This window comes from Lathyrus oleraceus, chromosome 5 (assembly GCF_024323335.1).
Source record: "Lathyrus oleraceus cultivar Zhongwan6 chromosome 5, CAAS_Psat_ZW6_1.0, whole genome shotgun sequence".
NCBI classification, from domain to species: Eukaryota; Viridiplantae; Streptophyta; class Magnoliopsida; order Fabales; family Fabaceae; genus Lathyrus; species Lathyrus oleraceus.
Window position 1 is genome coordinate 488448381 of NC_066583.1, and position 13196 is coordinate 488461576.

General features: G+C 27.7%; 1 long non-coding RNA gene across 2 annotated transcripts; it reads right to left on the minus strand.

Moving 5' to 3' along the window:
- Positions 1-297: 297 nt before the first annotated feature.
- LOC127085631 (uncharacterized) lies at positions 298-11445 on the minus strand. Of its 2 annotated transcripts, none has more exons than XR_007789214.1 (2): positions 11369-11445; positions 298-547 (listed from the first exon to the last, which is right to left on the minus strand). It is a non-coding gene; the product is annotated as an uncharacterized LOC127085631 (long non-coding RNA). The 2 variants fall into 2 exon arrangements; XR_007789213.1 differs by lacking the exon at positions 11369-11445 and adding an exon at positions 691-769.
- Between the last annotated feature and the right edge of the window lie 1751 nt (positions 11446-13196).

The following is a 13196-nucleotide window of genomic DNA, read 5'->3' on the forward strand; positions in this document are numbered from 1 at the left end:
ATTAGTGAAACAAATATTCGACATTAGATATAATAAACTCAACACGACGAAACAAGATGAAATGTGCACAAAGAATCACAAAAAACATAAACTCAATATCAACATCAATCTAAAACTCAAACTCAATAACAGCAACTGAACTATAACATAAAGATTTTCATAATTTTGGGTAGTAGAACAACTAAACAAGAACAAGTTCATTCTGGTTTAGATCGATGATTGTTTCGGTTTTGAATTTAATCAATTCCACATATGGATTCAATCGGTTTGATTTAAAGTGTAATCTAACAACATATATTTAAATAAAATAAAATATTTAATTTTATTAATATTTTTAATTTAATATTATGATTTTATTCATATATAATTATTACATCCCAAAATTTAACTTAATTTAAAATTGGGGGTAGTATGTTGCTAGTGGAAGATGGTGGAGAGAAACACCAACACTGCCCACCAAGACATCGTCCTTTCTCTTTACCACAGAACTGCTGACAATGGTGATCTGTTTTACACGAATACTTTCCTCCTGCTGCCGAGCAAAAATCTACATTTTCAATCAAAATATGTGTATATAAGATTAGTGTTGAATGAAAATATTGAAAGATTTAAAGCGTAAGTTAATATACAAAACTTAAACATTACAACATCAGAAATACAATTTAATCGATTAACTCATTTATTTCATACCTGTTGTCAAGATGAAAAAAGCCAATAAAAATAACATTGTAACTGCAAAATTCCTTGTAGTCTTCATTTTTCAGATTTTAGATATAACATACTATACTCTTCTTTACGTATCTATTTATATATGCATATTGTGATGTGATAATGCTTCTTCTTAAAAAGGAAAAGAGAAACAATAATATTTTAAAATAATAACAATTATATCTCTAATATTTTTTCTAACTAATATTAACAATTATAATATTTCTTTACCAAAATAAGTTATAGTATTTTATTGAACATTTAAACAGTAGTTACCTAATTCTCCACAATCCTATATCTAAAAATAAAATATTATTATACTATCTTTTCTTCATAATTCTATATCTAGTAATGAATAGTAATGAAAAGTAGTTATTTAATTCTCCACATTCAACCTATAATATATTATACTCTTCTTTATATATATATATATATATATATATATATATATATATATATATATATATATATATATATATATATATATATATATATATATATATATATATATATATATATATATATATATATATATATATGATAATGCTTGTACTTAAAAAAAGAAAAGAAAAAAAATTGTTGAAAAAGAACTACTTATACCCTTTATATTATATATATATATAAAAAAAAATTTAAACTTCTATTAAAAGTTATAATATTTCTTCTCCAAATAATATTTATGATATTTTATTAAATATTTAAAAAGTAGTTACCTATTTCTCCATAGTCCTATATCTAGAAATCAAGTATTTGTATACCATGTTTACTCCATAATTCTATATATAGTAATGAAAAGTAGTTATAATTCTTCATATTCAAAGCTTAAAAATTATTATAATAAGAATAAGAAATACTATTATGTTTTTAGATAAAAGTTAATAAAGAATCCGTACGCGAATTTGTTTAATTAAAAAATATTTAATAAATTTTAATTTTTTAGTATGTGAATTATTAATTTTATTTTTCCCTTTTTATATAATTTTCATCAAACTGATTAATAAGTTTTTGTTTTTTAATATTTGAATCAGTAATTTTCTTTTTTCACTTTCATATAATTTTTACACTAGGAGAAAATAAAACTTATTAAAATCAACATACAAATCTATGCAACTAGAATTAAAAACACAAAATTATTAACGGCCTGGTTGAATTAGTTTCAAAAATAATATTTTAGTTTCTAAAAATTAAAAAAAAAAATTGTTTGAATCTACTATTTTACAATACTCTTCCTAAAAAGTATTTTTAGATTTAATCTTATTTTCACTACAATTTCAACCTTAATTAATTTACACGATTGAATGTTAATCATGTAGGTGTTCTTTAGGTCCACTTGAAGATTAGCACACAAATTTAAAATTAACGCCTTTAATTCAAGACACGTCACAATCGTATTTTTTAGATCGAAATCCTATACTCTTGAATCACGTGTGAAGCTTTGCTCCGTCGTAACTTTTGTAATCTTCTCTATTTTTAGTTCCACAACTAAACCATTTGTAAACTAAATTGTAAAGAACTCTATGTTTATTTTAAATTAAATAGTTCAACATAGAGTTTCAATATGGCTTTGTATAAAAATGTTTAATTTTTTTTCAATAAAAGTATTTAATTTTTATGTATCATGTGAAAAGAAAACATATTCAGGTTAACAAACCATATTTTAAAAACAAAACTATCAAATATTTAAAATATTTTTTAAAAATTAATTTATCAAATATATATTTTTTTATAATTCTTTTAAAAAAAAATTAAAACCGAATTGTAATACAATTTTGAAAACTAAAAACTAAAAGTGTTTCAAACACGCCCAAATGCTATGTCTGCTCCATTTAACACATCAACCAATCTTCTATCTTTTTATTCACTTCTATTGATGAGTTCCAAATAAATTTGCCTCTAACCAGAGCTTCTATTATAATTCTTCTCACATGATCAAACCACCATAAGTGAGTTTTTATCATAAAGATTTTCTAATTGTTGGTGCACAAGGTTGAAGATGAACATGATCAACCCCTCCAGGTGAATTTGCATACGATTCCTATGATCATCGATCATTTTATGGGAATCAGGTAGGACTCTAACAATCCTTCGGTCGTTGCAATTCCTATGATCATCCGATCATTTTAGAATATTGGTAGGACTCTGACGATCCTCCGGTCGTTACAATTGCTATGATCATTTGATCACTTTGGAATTTTGGTAGGACTCTGATGATCCTTCATTCGTTGCAATTCCTATGATCATCCGATTATTTTGGAATTTTGAAAGGACTCTGACAATCCTACAGTTGTTGTACTTCATATGAACATCCGATCATTTTGGATCTTTGGTAGGACTCTGACGATCCTCCTCTCGTTATTTGATGAAACCCTGTGTATTTTATGGGATTTATCCTATGTGTGGGATAGGTTGCTAAGCTGGGGATATGAGAGATAAACATCTGCTCACTGGTTGATGATAATCATTTAAAATGACTAGTTTACTGGATGTGTTCTTTTGGAAGACTCACAATGAGTGATTTTTCTGGGGAAATCATTTATTGAAAAGGCTTCGTGGAGATGTTACTTACTAGGGAAGGCCAATAAGTATTCCTACTTGGGGAATTATACTGATATCCGGGGACTGGACTTCAATCATCGTCGGTATAAGAACCAATGTTAAATAAATCATTATTGGGAATAAAAATGATGTAAGACCAGAGAATAGTGACAATGCTATAAGAACTGTAAAACAAGATAACAAACGATGTAAGAACCGTAAAATAAAAAAATGGTGTAAGAACCATAAAAAGATAAACGGTGTAAGAGACGAAGTAACTGGATGACCACGGTGTAAGAACCGAAGTGAGTGGATGACCACGGTGTAAGAACCGAAGTGACTGGATCACAACGACGTAAGAATCGAAGTGAATAATGGTGTATCATGGTACTTGTATAATTAGGGAAAGATCCGTATTGGGAATTTGTGGGGACTCTTAAATTAACCTCCTACTACCATGGTGCTTGAGAAATAAAGGTATCATGGATATGACCAGAGGAAAGAGCAAGAACTTTTACTAGGGAATTCCCTAAGAAGAAAGGAGTAAGAAGGAGATTGATAGAAGAACTCGATGTATCCACTGGGGAAGAATGGTGTCATGTAAGATGACTATATACTGGGGAATAGGCTTTCAAGCGAGTTTCCCTAAAGAGTGTGAGTTCAAGGGAAAGTCCTAAGAAATCCCTGCAAGGATCTGATGAGGGAATTAGGGCATACTGGGGACAGTATTGCCAACTATTTTCTGCTTGGGAAATGAGTTCCAAGGACACTTGCCAGGACGTACTACGAGAAAAGAGCTAGGGAGAATCTTGGACGAAGATCTATCATTGATTTAGCTAGGGATTGATCCAGACTCTTATGATGAGTCCTAAGTCTCAGCCTATGCTACATATCTATGATATGTATACATGTTATGCTATGTCATGTATGCATGTTTAGAGTTTGTATTGCGTAATTATCCATATTCATGGATATGATACACATGATATGATGCATGAATGTGATGTTGTGGATTATTCTTCCATGGATGATATATTCCTTTGGATAATAAGGCTTATTTTAAGTAGGACCTTCAGAAAGTGGCTTTTGAAGGCTAGGTTTTGGACGTGAGGATGAGCTTTTTGTAGTGTGTCAAGTAAGACTGGGCTTTGTGAGGTGCCAATTAAGATTGGGCTTTTGAGAGGTGCCAAGTCGGATTGGGATTTTGTGCGGTACCAAATGAGGTTGGGCTTTTGTAGATGTTAGATTTGTGTTATGGGAATGTTCTAGATGAATGAGATGATATGCATGATTTGATGCTAGAGCATATCGATATGATTAATGCATGACAATGATTTAAATGTTTCAACAAGTGCTAGTATGGTGAGTCGGGGGCTGTCAAGGCTTAGAGAGGTTACTTGTATTACAAGGATATTTGTCAAAAATGGTAGGGTATTACGTCAACATGACTCCCTGATACTCGTTTTAAACTTGACGATTGTTGATGTACAGTAGAGTCTGCTTGTGCAGCTTAAGAGTATGAAGATGGTTTGACCCTGCAGTATCATGTCTTTGCCCCAGTCTATTGGATCTTTAAATCCTGCCTTAAAATTATAGCTAGGAAACTTCGATCGAAGTGGATTGGCCCCTTTATTGTTACTAATATGTTCCCTCATGGTGTAGTAGAAATTAAAAGTGCAGGTACTTACAAAGTCTTTAAGGTCAATTGGCAGCGTCTGGAGCTATTCAATGAAAGTGAGGTGCATGAAGATGCAACTATAGAATAGCTTTCCCTGAAAAAGTCCACCTATACTGCAACTTGATTAGGGAACACATTTTCTTTTCTCTCACTCTTATTTTATATTTATGTTCTTTCATTAAGGATAATGTGTGCTTTAAGTGTGGGGGAGGGAAACTTTTACTTTGTTTTATTTCATTAAGTTTCTTTGTTTTTGTTTATTTTCTTACACGAAAAATAAAAATAAATAAAAAATGCATGTTTTTCTGTGGTTTTTGAGTTACAATTGTGAGTATTTTCTCTGTTCTCTTGACTACAGACTTGTGGTGTGATGTGATTGATTTTTTTGTGCAGTCTTAGTACATCATTAGTGGTAGATCATTTAACCTTGTGAGATTTTGAGATTTTTAATGGATAACATTCAAAAATCCATCTTTTCTTTCTTGCGTGTTTCACTAATGTCTGTTAGCATTTAGAATTTGAATTGACTATTGTTAAAACTTTTTGTTTACTTGTGCACATTGATATGATAAAGACAGTCTGTTTTTGCTTTATTTAGTTTTAACCTGTAGCCGCAAAGTCAACCCTGAATAATATCATCCCTTGTTTGAAATTCTCCTTGAGCCTATTATCCTATTCTTTATTTAAACTCAATACAAGTTTGAAAGTGAAAAACAATGTTATCACATATTCATAGGGTTGAAAGAGTTGTGTTGGAGTTGTGTGGGGTTGAAGTTGTGATATTTGATTTTAAAAAGTTGGTAGAAAAAAAAAGAAAATTTTTTTAAAAAAATAATAGAAAAAGAAAAGAAGGATGTCATTACATATTCCTTCTGATCTGAAAAATAAAAAAAGAATAAAAAGATAAAAGAGAAGAAAATAGCGGAGAAGTTGTTGTTTGAAAGTTGAGTTTTGAATTTATAATTTTGCTCGGAATGCAAAAGTTCAAGTGTGGGGGAATTTGATCTGTGCATTTTGATGCACATTTTTCTACTATTGTACTTAGGCAACTCTATAATTTATTCTATTATTTTTACTATTTTAGTATATTTTTATATTTAAGTTAATTTCTGAATTTATTTTATTTTCGTGCTTTATTTTCAACTTAAACAATTATTTGATATCTTGTCACTGTGCAGACCATAGCTTGAGCTTTGAAAATCGGATTGATGCATTCTGATATGGGTTAGAAAGATAAGAGAAATAGCCACAAGTTTTATGTTGAAGTGAAAATATGATTTGAAGTGGATGAGGGCCGAATAATTCGTTGAAGTTTCAGACTTAATTAGAATAGTTAGTTTGAACCGATTTTTATGATTTTCGGGTCGGTTTCCATAAGGGTTCGAATTTCCCTTTTGTTATATTAGATTTTCACTGCTATAGTAATGCTATTCTGCATTCACAAAAATTAGAAGCTTTAGATGAATTCATGGAAAACTAATCACCTACGGTTCATCTACTGTAATCGCGCCTCCATCATACTTTGAGGTTTTCATATTTCCCGATTAAATATATTTTCCTTTCAATTCTTCGCTTTGATAATCAAATGCTTAATTCTATTTATCTTAGGGTTGATTGATTTATTTAAATGTATGTCCCTTTACCTTAAATCACATTTTCTTAATTCACATTTGTGTTATCGTGTTTGCTTAATTCGCGATTATTTTAATTTGTCTGCTTAATTCGGAAATTATGAATATATAACTTATGGTGTCAATTGAACTTGTTTGATTGATACTATAATCGAAAAGGGAATAAAGACCGCTTAGGGGTTAGGAATTATTTTGATCGATGATAAGTTAGGAGACTGAACAGTAGATTAGCTTATTTTATAATCACTTTTTATAAGCACTTATTCTCAATTTAATTTAAACCCTAAAACCCTTCCTATTTCATTTCTTAATTGGTTAATTCAATACAAGAGTCCTTGCAATACGACTCGAGATGTCGCTTCCCCAACTACAGTTTTATTTACATGTTTTTGACTCATGTACGACAACGAATCACATTCCAATAGATAACCTTCATAGGCAAGTGTTGGATTTACCAACATTAGACCTAGGGCCTTATGGTTTCTTTATAGAATTTTTATTGTTCCTAGTTTTTTAAATATCAAGTTGGAAATACTAGTCTTGGACTTAAGGGTTAGTATATGAACTTGGTGAACCATCACCAGTTTGTCTCCCTTGATCAGCCATATTGGCTCAAGAGTCTATGGGAAATTTCTCTGTTTGGGTAGAGAAAATCCCAATATGTGTTTCAGATGTGTTGGGATCAACAAGTTAAGTTTCTTTAACAAATTTTAGATCAGATTTTTTTTGAAAAACCTCAACCATACCTGCAACAAGAACTCCAACAATGATACCAACAATGTCTGTAACAGAAACTTCAACAATGATGTCAGCTTCATTGCTGAATTGAGTTGCAATTTTTGTCTGGATTTCAAGAGTTTTCTTGTTGTCTTGTGCAACATGTGTTTTTTTTGTCTAATTGTTTTCTTATTTCCAACCTTAACTTGTGGTTGTTGATGTTTACTCCGCTTGCAGGTTTCCAATTCATGACGAATACATTTACAGAAACTACAAAATGTTGACAAATTTTCATAATCAAAATCCATGAAGAAGGCAAAACCAGTTTGTTTCCATAAGGACCCTATACACCAATTTATGTTTTAAGTTAACATCAACCAGACCCCTCACAAAGTGCTAGTAATCTCTATCGAACCTAGGTTTATTTGTGGTCACATCAATGCATATTGGAGTCCCAATACTTCCTACGATTGCAAACAAGATTCTCAGTATCTAGTATTCCCTCGCCAAACCAAAAATCTAATCCAAACTTGAGTTGTTGATTCCTGTTGTAAGTTAAGGTTGAAGTCCCTTGTCCAAGAAAAAATCTTGAGCATAGTAAGGGTCATATTTATCGCATCCAAAGCTCTAACAATCAACATATCTTCTAATGATGAAAAAAATTCATAAAACCCTTTTATGAGAGAGGTAACCCCCAATTTTCTGATAGATTTCCAAATATTTTAAATCATGGCATGCAAGACATCTACCTTGAGGGGCGTGGTTCCTTTGAGAAAAAGATGCGACCATGAAGGTTGTTATTATAGTCTTCCAGACTGGCTAGGTATTCGCTCTCAAGGATTGTAATGGTATTCTGTCTCCTTTATCACAAGGTTGAAGGAGTTGGCTCATGGGGGTATTGAAAACACTAATCAACGCTTGAGCAAAAGATTTCAGATTTTGGATTGGGGCTTATGCATTACTAGAAAAAGCACATTTAACATCAGAAGTGAATTGCTTCTAACCTCGGCTACATAGACGAAGCAACGAAGAGCGTCATGAATAATGTCCACTTTACCTCCCGATTTTAAAATAACCATCATGTATGTGACAAGGTCATGGGTTCGATCCCCAGGGAGGCCTTTTTGGAATTCTAAAATGGAAAAAACACATGTCCTATCGGTTTTGTAATTTCACCGACGGATATACCATATTTTCACCTCGATTATCTAATAAAATCAAGGGGTAAAACAATTTTGAGTTTATTAAATCTAATTTGGATTGCTTATTTCACTAAATCCTATACTAAATATATAATTCTCAAAATTGGTTCGGAAAATAATTATATGAACAATTGTGTTATATTCGAAGAAAAACTTACATTGACTAGTGATTTTGAAGCATCATGTAACTCATCATTCATCTCACACTATTTTATGGTTAAAATATCTTCAATGTTTCAAGTTATTTATTCAACACTTCCTTTTCTACTAATTCATTCTTGAAAGCATAAAATTTGATGCTTTGAAAAATAAACAAATATGGAAGAAAGTTGAACGAAAACTAGATATATTGGAGAGATTTTAATTATAAAACAACAGATGAATGATGAGTTGCAAAATACTAGAAAATCATTAGTCAGTGTAAGATAATTTTCAGATACAACATAATTTTACGTATGATTATTTCCAAAATCAATTTACCATGTTATACTTTCAAATACTGGTTAGTGAAACAAACATTCGGCATTAGATATAATAAACTCAACACAGCGAAACAAGATGAAATGTGCACAAAGAATCACAAAAAAACATATACTCAATATCAATATCAATCTAAAACTCAAACTCAATAACAACAACTAAACTATAACATAAAAATTTTCATAACTTTGGGTAGTAGAACAACTAAACAAGAACAACAATAACAACAACAACTCAAAAAGAACATCTTACATTAAAGAACAACTCAAAAAACAATCTATTAACAAAACTACAACATCATCAATAAACCTATAACATAAATCAGTTTATACAACAACAAGATTAAACCTCTAGGATTTAGGGTCTCAACAACAACGTCAATAAACCTATAACTTAAATTTGCTTAAACAACAACAATATTAAACCTCTTGGATTTAGGGTGTCAATAACGGGTCTCAACAACAACAACAACAATATCAATAAACCTATAATATAAATATGTTTAAACAACATCAATAACAACAAGAAAAAATCTCTAGGATTTTCTATCTCAACAACAACAACAATAAGAACAATATGACTAGTGAAGTTTGACATATTAGATCTCTGAAGAATAAGTAAAAGAAAATGATTTGAATATCTAAAGAAGAAACGAGAGCACTAAACACATAATATCTTCGTATCGAAGATGTTATGTGTTTATGGCTTTTATTGTTTAGGGCTCTTTGTTAGGATTATTTTTTGTTGTTTAGACAAATGAAATTGGATGCTAAGAGCAAAAACATATATATATATATATATATATATATATATATATATATATATATATATATATATATATATATATATATATATATATATATATATATATATATATATATATATATATATATATATATATATATATATATATATATATATATATATATATATATATATATATATATATATGAAAAACATATTCAACTCGTTTATAAGGAAAATCGAGGTTTTATAATTTTTTTAAAACACTTCTTTGATAAACTTATCAGGCCCTTAAAACAATGTCTCGAAGTCTAATAAATTTAAGATTATTTTTAAATCTAAATTTTGAAATGTTTGTAAATATTTATTATTATTTACATATGGTTACAGTTGGTGTAGTTGCGGGATAAGACAAAAACGAAGAATCATGAAGTATTATCATATTTTACAATTTTAACTTTTGGTATTTATTAATTAAAATACTTTACTATAAATATTTAAAGAACAACTTTACTTTTATAAAAGGGTGTGAATTTCTCTGTAAATAGAAAAAATCTACACGAAGAAAAATTACTTTTAATTCTTTGTATTCCATTTTATTAAAGGTCTGTTATTAATATTAGAACAAAGATTCTAAATCATTTGATATACTGTAATAAAAATAATCGTACTAAATAAAAATTTAATAGTGACAGAATTAAAGATAAAAAATAAATTATTTAAACTAATTTTCTAAAAATCAGACTGATCATTAAATTAATGAGAGTATTATATCACTGATTTATTGATCGAACCATTAAGTAACATAACCCGATTAAATCTATAACTCAGCTAAATAAATTAAGTTTATAACAAAAACATATTTTTATTAAATCGATAGAATTGGATAACTGAATTTCTAAAAAAAATCACAACATAGTAAAAAAAATTCAAATTTTCAAAATATATAATTTCACAAATTCATTCTTTAAATTAAAATTCTAAATTAAAATAAATTTTGAATAAAATCTACTTCTATTTCAATTATAATTATAGAAAGAGAAAATTATTTCAAATAAATTCTAAATATAACCTACTTATATTTTAATTTTATTTTTATAAAAAATTATCAAAACTGCATCGTTTTATCCGAAAAATAAAATAAGTTCTAAGACCAAGAGGTTCATTCCGGTTTAGTTCCATGATTGTTTCGGTTTTCAATTTAATCAATTTGACATATGGATTCAATCTGTTTGATTTAAAGTGTAATCTAACAACATATATTTAAATAAATAAAATATTTATTTTTATTAATATTTTAACTTTAATATTATGATTTTATTCATATATATCCCAAAATTCAACTTAATTTAAAATTGGGGATAGTATGTTGCTAGTGGAAGATGGTGGAGAAAAACACCAACACTGCCCACCAAGACATCGTCCTTTCTCTTTACCACAGAACTGTTGACAATGGTGATCGGTTTTACACGAATACTTTCCTCCTGCTGCCAAGCAAAAATCTACATTTTCAACCAAAATATGTCTATATAAGATTAGTGTTGAATGAAAAAATTGAAAGATTTAAAGGATAAATTAATATATAAAACTTAAACATTACAACATCAGAAATATAATTTAATCGATTAACATGCTATACTCTTCTTTACATGTCTATTTATATAATTTCATACCTGTTGTCAAGATGAAAAAAGCCAATAAAAATAATATTGTAACTGCGAAATTTCTTGTAGTCTTCATTTTTCAGATTTTAGATATAACATACTATACTCTTCTTTACGTATCTATTTATATATGCATATTGTGATGTGATAATGCTTCTTCTTAAAAAGGAAAAGAGAAACAATAATATTTTAAAATTAATAAAAATTCTATCTATAATATTTTTTTTAATTAAGATTAAAAACTATAATATTTCTTTACCAAAATAAGTTATAATATTTTATTAAATATTTAAACAGTAGTTACCTAATTCTCCACAATCCTATATTTAAAAATAAATTATTATTATACTATGTTTTCTCCACATTCAAAGCTCAAACTTTACCCATAACATATTATACTCTTCTTTATATATATATATATATATATATATATATATATATATATATATATTTATATTTTTTTGATAGGATAATGTTTGTACTTAAAAAAGAAGAAGAAAAGAAAGAATTGTCCAAAGAACTACTAATGCCCTTTATATTATATATAAAAATTAAAAAATATATTTTTAACTAATATCAAAAAGAGATTAATTACTATGCATTGTCAGTGTAAAAAGATTTACACTGTCGATTCATCACCATCACCCGTTTACATTACTTTATAAATCTCTTTACACTGTCCGTGTATTTCAATTAAATTCTATTAAAAGTTATAATATTTCTTCTCCAAAAATTAATTATGATATTTTATTAAATATTTAAAAAGTAGTTACCTATTTCTCCATAGTCCTATATCTAAGTATTTGTATACCATGTTTACTCCATACTTCTATATATAGTAATGAAAAGTAGTTATAATTTTCCATAGTCAAAGCTTAAAAATTATTATAGTATGAATAAGAGTACTATTATGTTTTTAAATAAAAGTTAATAAAGAATTACGAATATTTGTTTATTTAAAAAATAATTAATAAATTTTAATTTTTTAGTATGTGAATTATTAATTTTATTTTTCTCTTTTTATACAATTTTCATCAAACTGATTAATAAGTTTTTATTTTTTAATATTTGAATCAATAATTTTATATTTTCACTTTCATATAATTTTTACACTTGGAGAAAATAAAACTTAATAAAATCAACATACAAAATTATGCAAGTAGAATTAAAAACACAAAATTATTAACGGCTGGATTGAATTAGTTTTCAAAAATTATATTTTAGTTAAAAAAAATGTATTAATCTACTATGTTACGATACTCTTTCTAAAAAGTATTTTTAGATTAATCTTATTTTCACTACAATTTCAATCTTAATTAATTTAGACGTTTGAATGTTAATCATGCAGGTATTCCTTAGGTCCACTATATTGAAGATTAACAACACAAATTTAAAATTAACGCCTTTAATTTAAGACTAGTCACAATCGTAATTTTTAGATCAAAATGTTGTACTCTTGAATCACGTGTGAAGCTTCGCTCCGTAGTAACTTTTGTAATCTTCTCTATTTTTAGTTCCACAACTAAACCGTTTGTATATTAAATTATAAAGAACTCTATGTTTATTTTAAATTAAATAGTACAACGTAGAGTTTTAATATGGCTTTGTATAGAAATGTTTAATTTTTTTTCCGATAAAAATATTTAATTTTTATGTATCATATGAAAAGAAAACATATTCAGGTTAACAAACCATATTTTAAAAACAAAACTATCAAAGATTTAAAATATTTTTTAAAAATTAAATTATCAAACATATTTTTTTAGAATTCTTTTTAAAAAAAATAAACTGATTTGTAATACAATTTTGAAAACTAAAAACTAATAGTGTTTCAAAC